Source organism: Bufo bufo, chromosome 5 (genome assembly GCF_905171765.1).
Source record: "Bufo bufo chromosome 5, aBufBuf1.1, whole genome shotgun sequence".
In the NCBI taxonomy this organism is placed as follows: Eukaryota; Metazoa; Chordata; class Amphibia; order Anura; family Bufonidae; genus Bufo; species Bufo bufo.
The window spans coordinates 274,289,948-274,307,468 of record NC_053393.1 but is presented as its reverse complement, the minus strand read 5'-3'; the positions used below and the strand labels follow the sequence as shown (position 1 = coordinate 274,307,468).

The 17,521-nt window shown below is 41.2% G+C and overlaps 1 protein-coding gene across 1 annotated transcript in view; it reads left to right on the top strand.

The window, feature by feature from the left end:
• The window catches only part of NR4A3 (nuclear receptor subfamily 4 group A member 3), a 240,368-nt gene that overhangs the window by 185,670 nt on the left and 37,177 nt on the right, over positions 1-17,521 (top strand). The gene's annotated exons all lie outside the window — the stretch shown is intronic.

The following is a 17,521-nucleotide window of genomic DNA, read 5'->3' as shown; positions in this document are numbered from 1 at the left end:
CCAAGCAAAAGGGACCACCAGAGGACCAGGTAGCAGGTATATTAGACGCTGTTATCAAAACAGCGTCTAATATACCTGTTAGGGGTTAAAAAAATCGCATCTACAGCCTGCCAGCGAACGATCGCCGCTGGCAGGCTGAAGATCCACTCGCTCACCTTCCGATCCTGTGAACGCGCGCGCCTGTGCAAATGAACCTGATATGAGTCCTGTGTCCGGAGATGAGTCAAGCGGAAAGAAGCCCAGCACCGCCTTGCGTCCTCCGAATCTCCTCCTTGCTGGCTGACGTCACAGAGCTGGAGCGCCGAAATCTCGCGATGCGCGAGCTAGCGCATGTGCAGTGTCGGCATCATGTTCATTCCCTGTGCTGGCATCAGCACAGGGAACGAACTACGCATGCGCTAGCTAGCGCATCGCGAGATTTTGGAGCTCCATCTCTGTGACGTCAGCTGGGCTCCTTTCCGCTTGACTCATCTCCGGACACAGGACTCATATCAGGTTCATTTGCATATGGATCAAAACGTTTTTTTAACACAATAAAAGCACAGAGAGCTATGGGGACTGGGTATTGCAGATGTGCTAGCGGCCATCTAGCAGCCCATGTCCCCAGCTCTATGCACAAAATCCTGGTGACAGGTTCCCTTTAAGTTACAATCGCAATACGCGATTATTTAAATCGCATATTAATCGCGATAACTAGAAAAATTACGAATATTCGATTTTGACGAATATGAAACAAATATTTTAGCGAATATTAGCGAATTTAGTCGAAATCGAATATGGCACCTCCCGCTCATCACTATACCTCATATTCAAAGTACTCTGTATAGTAAAAGTTCCATAAATGGTATGTTTGTAATGCTGTTTGCAGCCCCTACCTAATACTGTTAGCAGTGTAGCATGGTCAAAACTGCTAACGGTCTCCATTTAAAACTTCCTCTTTTCTCTGAAGAATTTTCTCACATATTCATTTGTGTGATATCAAGAGGATATGCCATAAATGTCTGATAGCGCAGCCCACCTCAAATACAGTTTTCTGTGACCATTATATTTTGCTATGAATATACCCCCTATAATTTATTGTAGATTACTAAACCTGTCTTACCATTTCTATTGTCCGTATAGTTACAAATAAAACTTTATTTTTATTATCCTGATTGATGTAAGCAATAAGATCAAGCATGTTACACAAAAAATTCATAATTCACAAATGTGAAATTCTTTCTAAATTGTCTCAAGTGGTTCCCTTCTATATAGAGAAAGCTACGGTTTAGTGATTATATTTGTATTATTTATAAATGTATTAACATTTTTCTGTTCAGTTAAGCCATTTTGAAAATGTGATAACAGGATGTGTTGGTGGTCACCATTTTTATCATTATTAACATTATTTTTAAGCACTATTAATTCCAGGGAGCTGTGCTAATAAAAGGGGTATACTTAATATAAACAAATACAACAAGCATTAGCTTATTAACCCCTTAAGGACCCTGCCATATTTCACCTTAAGGACTAGGGCACTTTTTTGCAAATCTGACATGTGTCACTTTATGTGGTGATGATTTTAAAACGCTTTTACTTATCCAGGCCATTCTGAGATAGTTTTATCCTCACATATATTACTTCAAGACAGTGGTAAAATTGAGTCAAAAAATTTCATTTTTATTTATGAAAAATTACCAAATTTACAAAAACATTAGAAAAATTTGCAAATTAGCAAATTTCAATTTCTCTACTTTTATAATAGATAGTAATACCTCAAAAAATAGTTATTACTTTACACTCCCCATATGTCTACTTCATGTTTGGATCATTTTGTGAATGCCATTTTATTTTTTGGGGACGTTAGAAGGCTTAGAAGCAAATCTTGAAATTTTTCAGAAAATTTCCAAAACCTACTTTTTAAGGACCAGTTCAGGTCTGAAGTCACTTTGTGAGGCTTACATAATAGAAACCACTCAAAAATTACCCCATTTTAGAAACTACACCCCTCAAGGTATTAAAAACTGATTTTACAACCTTTGTTAACCCTTTAGATGTTCCACAAGAATTAATGTAAAACACCCTATATGTGGTGGTAAACTGCTATATGGGCACACGGCAGGGCGCAGAAGGAAAGGAACGCCATATGGTTTTTGGAAGGCAGTTTTCACTGGGATAATTTTAAGCTGCCATGTCACATTTGAAGACCCCCTGATGCACCCCTAGAGTAGAAACTCTAAAAAGGTGACCTCATTTTAGAAACTACACCCCTCAAGGTATTCAGAACTGATTTTACAAACTTTATTAACCCTTTAGGTGTTGCACAAGAATTCATGGAAAATGGAGATGAAATTTCAGAATGTAACTTTTTTGGCAGATTTTCAATTTTAATCCATTTTTTTCCCGCTAACAAAGCAAGGGTTTAAAGCCAAACAAAACTCAATATTTAATTGCCCTAATTCTGTAGTTTACAGAAACACCCCATATGTGGTCGTAAACAGCTGTATGGGCACACGGCAGGTCGCAGAAGGAAAGGAACACAGCGTTTTATATGGAGTTCACCTGAGGGGTTACTTAGTTTTACACAATAACAGCATTTTTTAAACCAAAAAAAATTATGTTTTAGTCTTTCCATATTCTGAGAGCCATAGATTTTTTTTATTTTTTGGGCGATTGTCTTATGTAGGGGCTCATTTTTTGCGGGATGAGGTGACGTTAGATTGGTACTATTTTGGGGGACATACACCTTTTTGATCGCTAGGTGTTGCAATTTTAGTGATGTAAGGTGACAAAAAAATATAATTTTTGCACAGTTTTTATTTTAATTTTTTGACGGTGTTCATCTGAGGGTTTAGGTCATGTGATATTTTTATAGAGCCGGTCATTAAAATATGTCTATTTTTTTTTATTTATGTAAGTTTTACACAATAATATTTTTTAAACAAAAAAAATATCATGTTACGGTGGGGAGTGGGAGAAACCCCTCACCGTACAATGGGAAGCAGATGGGATATTAACTAGTCCAGGAAACTGGGAAAAGGGAGCTGGTCACCTCCTATTGCATCCCTAATCCTCGCCCTTATTCCTCACCGTATGAGCGGACCTGGAAGGTTGGACGGCTCATACCCAGTAAATCTAGGACCCTGAGTCGCCCTGATAATACCTCAAATAAAGAAAGGGCTGAGATGACCTGTTCATCCCAGACATGGTAATGCAAACGGATCCGTTCTGAACACATGCAAGCGGTTGCATTATCGGTGCGGATCCGTCTGTGCAGATACAAGACGGATCCGCACCTAACGCAGGTGTGAAAGTAGCCTAATATAAACTACATCGTTCTCTGCAAAAAGTTCCGGATCTTGGAATTCTGCAACATAATGAGACGTGCTATTGTGCAAAAGTAGTTAAAAAAACATGTAAAATTACAAATATTTGATATATAATCACATTGGCCCATAGAATAACTAACCTGCTAGTTATGGCACACAGTGAACATCATAAATTTAAAGTGTAAAAAGCAATGGCGGAAATAATTTTTCCCCTGTTATCACCCAAAAAAGGTAATAAAGGTTAATAAGTTACTGGTATATGTAAAGTAGTGTCACTAAACGTACAATTAAGCCCTCATATGGCAACGATGACAGTAAAAAAACAAAAACTTATGGCCAGAAAAAAACAGCTGCCAAGCATCTTATCGTTCGTACTCTGTGACTGAAAATACACCTCAAAAATACTTTTATGTTTTTTAAATGTCATGCAACCTCTGCCAGAGACTCTACAGTTGTCAGCACAAGCAATGTAGATCACCACACTTGGCCTCAAAATGTTTATGGTTCTCTTTTTTCCTGAGCCCTCTAATATGTTCAGGCAAAAGAATAGGCCCACATGCAGGGTGTTTCTAAAACCAGGAATCACAGCGTAATAACTTTTCTCTCTGGCACACGATGTGCACAACATATTGGGCACTGAAATGAAATGACACATGGATTTTAACTTTGCACCATTTGCTGTGCATTCATTTTTGCAAAACACCTATGGGGTTAAAACGCTCATTTTACCCCTTAACCCCTTCAAGCGACAGCCAGTTTGGACAAAATGCCAAAGCCCCATTTTTCAAATCTGACATGTTTATCAGTTTATCTGGTAATAACTTTGGAACGCTTTTACTTATCCAAGCCATTCTTAGATTGTTTTCTAGTGACACATCATACTTCATGTTAGTGGTGAATTTGAGTTAATACATTTTACCTTTATAAATAAAAAATAAAAAATAAATTGCTGAAAATTTGGAAAAATGTGTTATTTTCAAAATTTGAATTTCTCCGCTTTTAAGACAGATAGTGATACTTCATAAAATAGTGATTACTTTACATTCCCCATATGTCTACTTTATGTTTGCATCATTTTGAAAATGTAATAAAAAATTTTCAGGAAGTTAGAAAGCTTAGAAGTTAAGAAGCAAATTTTAAAATGTTTAAGAAAGTTGCCAAAATCCACTTTTCTAAGAAGCATTTCAGTTATGAAGTCACTTTGTGGAGCTCACATAGTAGAAACCACAGATAAATGACCTCATTTTAGATACTAAACCCCTCTAGTTATTCAAAACTGATTTTATAAACTTTGTCAACCCTTTAGATGTTCCACAAGAATTAAAGAAAAATGGAAGGGAAGTTTTAAAATAAAAAAAATTTTGTGTGCAGATTTTCCTTTTTTTTTTCCCTGTAACACAGCAAGGGTTAACAGCCAAACAAAACTCTATATTTATTACCCTGATTCTTCAGTTTACAGAAATACCCCACATGTGGTCATAAACTGCTGTATGGACACACGGCAAGGCGCAGAAGGAGGGGAGCGCCAAATTGTTAACGGAGGGCAGATTTTGCTGGAATAGTTTTCAGGTGCCATGTCACATTTGAAGAGACCCTGAGGTACCCCTAGAAAGAAAACCGCAAAAGTGACCCCATTTTGGAAACTACACCCCTCAAGGAATAAATCTAGCGGGGAAGTGAATGCTTCATAGAATTTAGAAGCGCATGGCTGTGAAAATTAAAAATTAACTTTTATTTCCAATATAATGTTGCTTTAGACCCAATTTTTTTCTTTTCACAAGGGCTAACAGGAGATAATGCACCCCACAATTTGTTATGCATTTTTTCCTGAATACGGCAACATCATATATGTGGTTGTAAACTTCTGTTTGGGGGCACGGCAGCATTTAAAAGGGAAGGAGCGGCATTCGGATTTTCTAACATGTAATTTGCTGAAATCATTTTTAGGGGCCATAACATTTTTATTTGTTCACCAATGTAGTTGTGTGGGGGCTTGTTTTTTGCAGGACGGGCTGTAGTTTTTATTGGTATCTTTTTTGGCTACATGCGCCTTTTTGATCACTTTTTTTTATCTTTATCCTTTAATAAAAATGTTCCAACATGATTACAACAATACAAAACAGCATAATCAAATATGACAATTAATCAAGGGGGAAAAAAAGCTTATAATAATAATATAATAATGAACTCCTTTATATCATGCCTCTATTCCAATAGGTACTTATATTCATGATTTATCATGTTAATAAAACAAGCAAAAACAGATAAAAACAGACAAAAATAACACACACACACACACAAACATACTCCACCTCAAACTCAGGGCTCATGCAGACGAACGTATTTTCTTTCCGTGTCCATTCCGTTTCTTTTGCAGACCGCGAATGGTTCCGCAAAAAAATTTAAAGTTACTCCGTGTGCATTCCGTTTCCTTATATCCATATTTCCGTTTCTCAAGAAAATAGAATATGTCCTATTATTGTCTGTGTTACAGACAAGGATAGTACTGTTCTATTAGGGGCCAGCTGTTCCGTTACGCAAAATATGGAATGCACACAGATGTCATCCGTATTTTTTGCGGATCCATTTTTTGCAGACGCCAAAATGCATACAGTCGTGTGCATGAGCCCTCAAATGTCACGGCTGAGGATGGGGGAAATCCTCAGCCATGCGGTGATGGAAGAAGATGTCCAGTCGCTACTCGCCAGAAACACAGAATTAGGGAGCAGGTCACCTCCTGTCGCATCCCTAACGCTGACCCTGTCTCCTACCTGCATGGGCCGACCTTGATGGTAGGAGGACCCATGCGCAGGAACCTCGGATCCCTGACTTACCCTCCGACCGTTCCCTGGGCTAAGGAGCAGGGTAAGACAACCCACTCCTCCTAGGCACGGAGGAGCAGGAGTCTCACTGGCCAAGCAGCATGAAGAAGGGGGTACATAAACAGGACTATGGATAAGACAGGTGAACCAAACAGTTCCACACAAACCTGTCTCAGCCTTGCTGACTGGAACCCGTGCTAAGGAAAGGCTGTCCACACAGACAAAGGTAAACAGCACACACATGAAGACACACAGGGACCAGGACATCCATAGCTGCACAAAACACAGAGACACAAGACATCAACAACACATCACGGTATTAGAACTTATGACCGGAAGGGTGGCCCTTACAAGAAGATAGAAATCACAGGAGACTGCTACAGCAAAGCATGACTGAAGCTACCTACTGAGCCATGCCAAAGTGAGAGGCTTTATAGGCCTAAGAGGCCACACCCAACGGTCAGACACACCCAGTGACATCACACACACTGGGAAGGGAGTTAACCCTTCCAGCACCAAAGGAAAGGGAAAACACCAACTTAAAGGGAAAGTGTCCAACACGACAAACACACTGTGGTTGTTGCCGCAGGCAATGACATGGGTGGCAACCGTGTCCTGGGAGTCAGCCCTAAGGCCGGGACACTGCCACCACATGTACACAACGACAAACGTTGCCACGAGCAACCACAGTGCAGGAAAGGTGTCCGTGCACACCACACACTACACAGAGTGCACACAGACAAACAACAGTGCATACATACACGTACACAAACTCCAAAGGGACCGCACACATAGCTGTTGTCCGTGGCAACCGCACTTGAGGCAAACAACATCAAGCCTCAAGCTGCGGTTGAAACAACAACCCAAACCGCGGGCAACTGTATGCGGCTCCCAAGGAGTCACGGCCAAAACCGTGGCCGTGACATCAAATTGCTTCCTTTATCCATCAGATTTAATCTACCATTGCCTTTTCTCTATACCATGCCATCAAGAGTCCACAGATGCCATTATTGGAGAGCCAATTTGCCTCAAATATTGCTCAAATGGCTTCCAATCTTTAATAAACCTCTCAAGTTTTTGGGAGCGGATATCCATCAGTTGTTCCATAGCATAAGTATATCGTAAAGGTAGAATCAATTCCTCAATCATTACATAAAAACCCTGTTTCCAGGATTTAGCTATCAATGTTTTTGTAATATGTATCATATGGGAGATTAAACAGCGACTTGGGGCGGAAAGACTATCCATCCCCAAAAATAACAAAGCTAACGCAGGATCTTGCTCTATCTGGGACTCTAGTAATTTTGAAGCAAAGGAAAAAGTCCTCTGCCAAGCTTGTCTTGCGAAAGGACAACTCCACCACATATGAAAGATTGTACCTCACTGACCACATCCCCTCCAGCATAGATCTGACATGCATTTCTCGCTTTTAGCAATCCGTACTGGGGTGAGGTACCAGCAAAGTACTATCTTCCATGCCAGCTCCCACATTACCACTCCTTTTCCATTTCTTTTTGGCCAAAGTATAGCTTTCTTCCAATCAAAAATATCAAATAGAAATTAAGAGGGAGTGATTTCCAGCTCACTTCCAAACTGTCAGATTGATTACTGAAATAATTTGTGCAAACTTTTAAAGTTGCTAAAATAGTTGACATAGTGAGTTCTCCCCTAACTGTTTCACAAGGTTCTGATGTCCCTAATAAACTAATTAAGGGAGTCTGCATCGTTGCTGTTTTGATCTACAACCACCTTTTTGCTTGCATAGGTCTCCACCAATATTTTAATTGGGCCAATATAGTTGCATTATATTATTGTTTAATATCTGGAACTCCAAAACCACCTTGATTCCATGGGTGAGTCAAGCTTTTAAGTTTAACAATTGTGATTTACTACTATTTATTTTATATAAGGAAACCTCTCCAAATTCCTCAAGAATACTCTGTATTCTAGGAAAAGACATCTCTGGTCGAGTTATAGCTAAAATGACATCATCCACATATAGCAGTCACGCTTGTGTGTGGGAGGAAAACACCACACCGAGCATAGAAGGGAAAGGGGATACCGGAATAAGGCCTGCAAACTAGGGAAGGAAGATGGACACCTCCTAGAGAAAACCCTAACTCCATTCCTGACAGACTACCAGTATGAACAGGCCCCAAAGGTAGACAAGTTAATACACCGGATACCTAGAATCCTATCTCACCCTATAGAACCCTGGAACTAATGTCAGGACTGAGTCTACCTGTTCCTCCAAAGGGAAGGACGAGTCTCCCTCAGGCCTAATGACAAACAGGGAAAGGCAACACACACACACACATAAATATATATATATATATATATATATACACAAAATACAAAAGGGAAAGGAAACACTTATCTTCAATGAAGCTTTGGTAGCACAGGAACTCAGCCAAGAACCAAACACAAGCTAACCACAAGTCCAACAGAAGCTATAAACCTCAAAGCATAGTAGGAGAAACAACAATAGAGAAGGTAAAATGACCACAATAGCCACACCTGGGGAAAGAAGGTGTGGTAAGTACCAGAAACAACACAGACATCATTTGATCCAAAAGGAAAACTTGTCAGATCAAACCACATGTTGCCAGTCTCCTTGTCAGATCTCCTGCCACATGTCGCGGGAACAGCCGTACGTCTTGGTACATCCGTGACAATAGCCTGATCTTATGTTCCTGTTTCCCAACCTGGATACCATGCACCTAACTTTCGTGCCTTATTTTCTCCACCAGGGGCTCCATTATTACAGCAAAAAAATTAGGAGACAGTGGGCAGCCTTGTCTCATTCCATTACCTATACTAAACATAGTAGAATAGCCCAAAATAAATACAGTTGCAGAGGGATGTGAATATAAAGCCAAAATGGCTATTTTCAAAAAGCCTGAGATCCCAAATGTATCCAACACGGCCATCAAATATCCCCAGTGGACCCTGTCCAACACCTTCCCCACATTCAAGGTCGGAAGCAGAGAAGGCGTTCGAATTCAGTCCACCCACTGTATAAGATCTAAAAATCTACGGGTACCATCAGAGACCTGACGACCAGACACAAACTCAACCTAATCAGAATTAATTATATGAGGCAAGATTTTTACAAGCCTCATAGCTAAAATCTTAGCATACAACTTAATATCGCTGTTAAGAAGGGAGATTGGATGAAAATTCTCAGGCACTATTGGATCTTTGCCCTTTTTAGGTAGTGTAATAATGGTGGCACGCAACATCTCTTCTCGGAAGCGTCCCTTACATGCTACGGAGTTAAACACATCGACCAAATGACGGGACAGCGCACATATGAGAAGGCTTTGTAATAGGCATTAGAGAATCCATGTGTCCAGGTGCTTTATGTGGCTTCAAAATTTTTATCACCTGTACCACCTTACAGCATGTAAAAGCCATTAACAATGTGGCTATTTGGCCCAGTTTCAGCTTTGGCAGATTTATGCTATTCAAAAAGCTCATAATCTGTTCAGAAGAAGGTTGCTGGATAAAAGGGTTTGAAGCTAGATTATATAACTAGGCATAATAGTTGCAAAATCTTTCCACAATATATTGTGGGTTTACTATTTTGCTGCCATCTTTATCTTTTAAATATCTCATCTGTGACTTAGCTCGGAAACCTTTTAGCCTTCGAGCCAAGATTAACCCCGCCTTATTGTCATTCAGATAATAATTAAGCTTTGCCCTTCACAGTGCAAGGTCATGTTGGTAGGTAAGAATAGTTTGTAAATTATCTCTTAATTCTCTAAATTGCTGTGATCCAAGCACTGTAGGACAAATCTTATTCTGTACCTCAAACAAACGAATCTGTTTTAATAATTCATCTATCCTAGACCTTCTTTTTTGTTCTATAGCTCCATATTTTAAAAATAGTCCCCTCATAAATGATCCTCTACAGAAGAGGCCTTTAAGGCAAGGAATTGACGCAGCTCCTCCCTAAAGTATTCCCTGTAACACGGATGGTGCAAAAGAAACTCATTAAGGCTACTTTTTACACTAGCCTTTCTATTTTCCGGTATTGAGATCCGTCATAGGGTCTCAATACCGGAAAAAAAACGCTTCAGTTTTGTCCCCATTCATTGTCAATGGGGAAAAAACGTAACTGAACAAAATGGAATGCTCCAAAGTGCATTTTATTCCGTTCTCATACTGGAGAGCAAACCGCAGCATGCTGCGGTTTTCTTTCCGTCATGGGATGCGGAGCAAAACTGATCCATCATGACCCACAATTCAAGTCAATGGGGACGGATCCATTTTCTCTGACACAATCTGACACAATAGAAAACAGATCCATCCCCCCTTGACTTTCAAGGGTGTTGATGACAGATCCGTCTTGGCTATGTTAAAGATAATACAGTCCTGATCAAAAGTTTCAGACCACTTGAAAAATGCCAAAAAATCATATTTAGCATTGCTGGATCTTAACAAGGTTCCAAGTAGAGCTTCAACATGCAACAAGAAGAAATGAGAGTGAGGCAAAAAAAAATTTGAGCATTCAATTTAATGAAAACAACGAATAAACTGAAACAGGCTGTTTTTCAGCTGATCAAAAGTTTAGGACCACATGCCTTTAAAAGGCCAAATCTGTGCAAAGATGTGGATTCATTGTCATTTTCTGTCAGGCAGTCACACGTTGTGATGACAAAGGCAAAAAAACTCTCCCTTTTTGAACGTGGTCGGGTTGTTGAGCTGCATAAGCAGGGTCTCTCACAGTGCGCCATCGCTGCTGAGGTGGGACGCAGTAAGACAGTCATTTGGAATTTCTTAAATGATCCTGAGGGTTATAGAACAAAAAAGTCAAGTGGAAGACCCAAAAAAATGTCATCAGCACTGAGCCGGAGGATCCCATTGGCTGTCCGTCAAGACACTGAACGATCCTCGACCCAAATTAAGGCCCTTACTGGTGCTGACTGCAGCCCCATAACCATCAGACGGCATCTGAGACTGAAGGGCTTCAAAAACAAAAGACATCTTCAAAGACCTCGTCTCCTTAAACGCCACAGAACTGCTCGTTTGGACTTTGCAAGAGAGCACCAAACATGGGACATTCAAAGGTGGAAGAAAGTTTTATTCTCTGATGAGAAAAAAATTAACCTTGATGGTCCTGATGGTTTCCAACTTTACTGGCATGACAAGCAGATACCACCTGAGATGTTTTCTACGCGCTACAGTGGAGGGGGCGCCATAATGTTCTGGGGTGCTTTTTCCTTCAGTGGAACAATGGAGCTTCAGGAAGTGCAGGGGCGTCAAACGGCCGCTGGCTATGTCCAGATGTTGCAGAGAGCATTCCTCATGACTGAGGGCCCTCGTCTGTGTGGTAACGACTGGGTTTTTCAACAGGACAAGGCTACAGTACACAATGCCCGCAGGACAAGGGACTTCTTCCAGGAGTATAACATCACTCTTTTGGCCCATCCTGCGTGTTCCCCTGATCTAAATCCAATTGAGAACCTTTGGGGATGGATGGCAAGGGAAGTTTACAAAAATGGACAACAGTTCCAGACAGTAGATGGCCTTCGTGCTGCCATCTTCACCACTTGGAGAAATGTTCCCACTCACCTCATGGAAACGCTTGCATCAAGCATGCCGAAACAAATTTTTTAAGTGATAAACAATAACGGCGAAGCTACTCATTACTGAGTTCATGTTTGGAAGTTGGATTTCTGTTTTGGGGGGGTTTCTTTTTTTTTTTGAGGTGTGGTCCTAAACTTTTTTTGCCTTTGTCATCACAACGTGTGACTGCCTGACAGAAAATGACAATGAATCCACATCTTTGCACAGATTTGGCCTTTTAAAGGCATGTGGTCCTAAACTTTTGATCAGCTGAAAAACAGCCTGTTTCAGTTTATTCGTTGTTTTCATTAAATTGAATGCTCAAAAAATGTTTTGTCTTACTCCCATTTCTTCTTGTTGCATGTTGAAGTTCTACTTGGAACCTTGTTAAGATCCAGCCATGCTAAATATGATTTTTTGCCATTTTTCAAGTTGTCTTAAACTTTTGATCAGGACTGTACAACCAGATCTGTTCATAACGGATGCAGATGGTTGTATTATCAGTAATGGAAGCATTTTTGCTGAAACCTGCCGGATCCAGCAAAAACGCTAGTGTGAAAGTAGCCTAAGTCTCCAATAAGAGTTACCTGGCAGAGTCACTATTTGGTGCATGGTCTGATCAGGTAATTGTAAAGATACAGAAACTTTTCACCTTCATAAGAGATCTCCTATTCACAAAACACATGTCAATCCTAGAATAACTCAAACAAATGGTGAAAAAAAAGTAAAATCCTTCTCTGACCCATGAAAACACTGCCATTTATCCATCAAATCCTGATGGTTATAAGGGAAAATAGCATTCTTAATACAGAATGCTTAGTGAAATAGGGATGGAGGGGTTAAAAATAAATAAATAAATAAATAATAAACTCACCTTAATCCACTTGTTCGTGCAGCCCGGCTTCTCTTCTTTCTTCTTCTTTGAGGAAAAGGACCTGTGGTGACGTCACTGCGCTCATCACATGGTCCGTCACATGATCCATCATATGGTTTTTATGGTTTTTACTTTTTCAGCATATAATCACTTTTGTGTTAATAAATTATTTTTTGCTTCGCCATATCCATATTTTTTATTTAATTTTTTTCACCAATGTAGCTGTGTGGGGGCTTGTTTTTTGAAGGATGGACTGTAGTTTTTATTGGTATCATTTTGGGGTACAGATGACTTTTTGATCACTTGTTTTTTTTTTTGTGGAGGTGAGGTGACAAAAACAGCATATCAGTCATAGTTTTTTATATTATGTTTTTTACAGCGTTCACCGCGCGGAATTAGTAACATCATAATTTTATAAATCAGGTCCTTACGGACGTAGCGATACCAAGTATGTGTTGTTTTTTTTTCTAATTTTTTAAGACAAATGAACGAATATGAGAAAATAATTTTTATTTTTATTTACATTTTTATTTATTTTACTTTACACTTTTTTTTTATCAAGACCCATTTGGATCTTGAAGATCCAGTGGGCCTGATGGCTATACAGTGCATTGCAATAGTCATCTATTGCAATGCACTGTATTGTCAGTGCTACACTTACACTAAGGCCTCTTTCACACAGCCGTAGTGCTCCCATGGCTATATTGTGGGCCGCATATTGCGGTTCCACAATACACGGTGCACCGGTCGTGAATGGGTCCACAAATCTGGGGATGTGGTGCGGAACGGAAGCACGGAACTGAACCTCACAGAAGCACTGCGGACTGCTTCCGTGGTGTTCCGTTCCATGCTTCTGTTGTGCAAAAAAATAGAACTTGTTCTATCTTTTTGCCGAACGGACGGATCTCGGACCGCATTCAAGTGAATGGGTCCGCGATCCGCATGCCGCTGCCCCACGGTCGGTGCCCATGCATTTTGCAACACGGGCACAGGGCCCTTACGTTCGTGGGCAAGAGGCCTAAGCCTGATTAAACCCTCAGGGTCTCCAGCGTGGAGATCGCAGCCTGAAACCGGCATTTTTACACTGAAGCTCTGTGATTGGTTAGTCTGAAGAGACTAACCAATCAAAGCGATCGCCGGGCAAGGGACCACTGTGATTGGTCCCTTGCCAGCTTCCCTGGTGTCTCTGCTCTCCGGGAGAGCGAAGACTCTGGGGCTGTGACACTTTATAGTGTCCCAGCCTGGTAAGCACTTTGGACGTACGGTTATATCCAAATGCGTGAAGGTGTTAATAAATAACTTGAAGGGTGTAGTTTACAAAATGGGGAAACTTCTCTGGGTTTCCTTTTATTATGTCACCCTAGAGCCTCTACAGGTTTTAGCACAAGCTGCGTAAAATCACACTGGGCCTAAAATGCACTTAGTGCTCTTATTACTCCTGAGCCCTGTTGTATGTTCAGAGAAAAGATTAGGGTCACATGTAAGGTGTTTATAAAACCAGGAAGCACAGCATAATAATAAAAGGGATTACTTTTCACACTGGCACATGCTGGACACATCACATTGGGCACTGAAATGGCACATCTGTTGAAAAATTGCAATTTTAAGTTTGCACCAATAATTTTTGCAAAACACTCAAAATGCTCACTTACACCCATTGGTAAATTCTGTGATGGGTATAGTTTCTAAAATGGAGGTCACTTCTTGGGGGTTTCTTTTTTTATTTAACCTCAGAGCCTCTGTAGTTGTCGACAAGTGTGGTATAAATCTAGTCCTCAAATGCACATAGTGTTCTTTCTCTTCTGAACCCTGCAGTGTGCCCAAACAGCAGTTAATGGCCACAAAGGCAGTACTGTCATACTTGAGATACATTATATAACAAAATATGGTCTGTTTTTTTCTCCTAATACCACTTTTCTTTTTCATTTCTTGTCCCAATCTAAAAAAATTCTGTTGGTTAAGACCAATTACTATACTACTAGGTGAATTCTTTGAAGGGTTTAGTTTACAAAATGGGGTAACTTTTTGGTGTTTTACAGTGTACTGGTACCCCGGGAGCAAATGTGACATGGCACCCAAGCAAAATATGCTCTCAAAAAGCCAAATACTGCTCCATCCCTTCTGGGCCCTGCAGTGTGCCCATACAGCAGTTTACAACCACATATCAGGTGTTGCAGTATTCAAGCGGTAACAATTTTAGGGTGTTTTTCCCCTGTTAACCCTTGTGAAAATGAAAAATTTGGGGCTGAAGCAACATTTGATTGAAAAAAATATATTTTTCATTTTCACAGCCAATAGTCTCTAAATTCAATGAAACGCCTGTGGGGTTAAAACACTCACTACACCCCTCAATAAATTCCTTGAGGGTATGTAGTTTCCACTTTTGGAGTGTTTCTACTGTAGGGATACCTCACAGTCTTTTCAAATGCAACATAGCGCCCTAAAACCGTTGCAGCAAAATCTGCCCTCCAAAAGCCAAATGGTGCTTCTTCTTCCCTTTTGAACCATGTACTGTGTCCATAGAGCAGTTTACAACCACATTTGGGGTGTTGCTGTGTTTAGGAAAAATGTTTAACAAACTGTGGGCGCTTTTTGTCCTGTTAGCCCTTGTGAACATGTGCTAAAGCAACATTTTATTGTAAAAAATATTGTTTTTAATTTTCACAACCTTGTGTCTCTAAATTTATATGAAACAGCGGTTGAGTCAAAGAACTCACTACACCACAGAAAAAAATTCTTGAGGGGTATAGTTTTTTAAAATGAGGTCACTTTTGGGGTGTTTCTATTGTAGCGGTACCTAAGGGTCTCTTCAAATGCGACATTGCACCCAAAAAACATTCCAACAAAAGACCATATGGTACTCCTTCCTAGCCCTGCCTGGTGCTCATGCAGCAGTTTACGACCACATATGGGATGTTTCTGTAAACTGTAGAATCAGTGTAATACAGGGGAGGACTGGGAACTTAAATTGGCCCAGGAAAAAGCGTAAAAGTGTCCCCATATTGTAGGCGAGTCCAAAGTGACAGTGCAGCACAAAATACTTCTGTCCGCACTGCATTGTTCAACTGTATCACGATTCTGAGGACAACATAGTAACATAGTACATAAGGCCGAAAAAAGACATTTGTCCATCCAGTTCGGCCTGTTATCCTGCAAGTTGATCCAGAGGAAGGCAAAAAAAACCTGTGAGGTAGAAGCCAATTTTCCCCACTTTAAGGGAATAAAAAATTCCTTCCCGACTCCAATCAGGCAATCAGAATAACTCCCTGGATCAACGACCCCCCTCTTGTAATGACCGACGACACGCACAGGGAGGAAAACAGGGAAAGCCCTGCCCAAGGGAGAGGGAAAGGTGGTGACCCCTAACTCACCTTGCGGCTGGCACCTGACTGCCCTGACGTCCCTAGACGGGTTCCTCACCCGTGCGGCGATCGCGTGCCTAAACCCTGGCTTTCCCTAATATGAGCCCTGGATAGTGAACAGGCCGGTGGGATCGCTAGTCCACACCACTATCACTAAGAGGGAAACACCAGGGAGAGGACAGACAAAACATACAAACACATACACCCAGGTGGGCGACCACAATAAACCAAAAAGGTCCAACAGGGATCTGGAGGGTAGCGTACTGGACCAACTACCAGCGAACGCAGCAACACAGCTCCAGAAGGTCAGAATAGATGTCCAGGCAGGAAGCTCTATCTCTGGCAACCAGAGAAGTGTGAGAGAGAAATATAAGGAGGTCTGGGAGTGCTGGACAAGGAACAGCTGAGGAGAAGGAGCTACGGATCCCTGAGTGAGCCAAAAGGGTTTGCTAAGCAAACCCAGAAAGCTACCATAAGGAAAACAGCCCTATCTTAAATAGAGCGTGCAGCCAACCGCTGCGACTTCCTGACCCCGGGTATAACGGAGTCAGGCGTGGTCCTCGACACCCTCGTGACAGTACCCCCCTCTCTACGAGGGGCCTCCGGACACTCAGAACCAGGTCTCCCAGGATGAGAGGCATGAAAAACCCGAACTAACCTGTCGGCGTTTACCTCAGACGCAGGAACCCACATTCTTTCCTCGGGACCGTAACCTCTCCAATGCACCAGATATTGAAGAGAGCGGCGGACCCGACGAGAATTAACAATTTTGGATATCTGAAATTCTAGGTTACCATCCACGACAACAGGAGGGGGTGGCAGCGGTGATGGTTCTAGAGGTGGAACATATTTTTTGAGTAACGACTTATGAAAAACATTATGAATTTTAAAAGTCTGAGGTAACTCCAGGCGAAAAGCCACGGGGTTGATGATGGCTACAATTTTGTAAGGGCCAATAAACCTAGGACCCAGTTTCCAAGAGGGAACCTTCAATTTAATATTCCTAGTAGACAACCACACATAGTCATTCACTCCTAGGTCCGGACCTGGCGACCGTCTCTTATCAGCCATGCATTTGTATTTACCTCCCATATTTTTCAAGTTAGCTTGCACCTTCTGCCATACCGATGAAAGAGATGACGAAAACAGTTCATCTTCGGGAACCCCAGAAGACCCCCCCTCTTTGAAAGTACAGAATTGGGGATGAAAACCATATGCACCAAGAAATGGTGACTTGCCAGTGGATTCCTGACGACGATTATTTATGGCAAACTCAGCTAACGGTAAATATGATGACCACAACTCTTGGTTTTCAGACACAAAACATCTTAGATATGTCTCAAGGTTTTGGTTGGTACGCTCAGTCTGTCCATTCGACTGAGGATGGAAAGCAGAGGAAAAGGACAAGTGTACCCCCAAACGAGAACAAAAAGCTTTCCAAAATTTAGAAATAAACTGGGTACCCCGATCCGAAACAACATCGGAGGGGACCCCGTGAAGCTTCACGATTTCACTGACGAATACCTGAGCAAGAGTCTTAGCATTAGGTAGTGCGGGTAACGCAATGAAGTGTACCATTTTGCT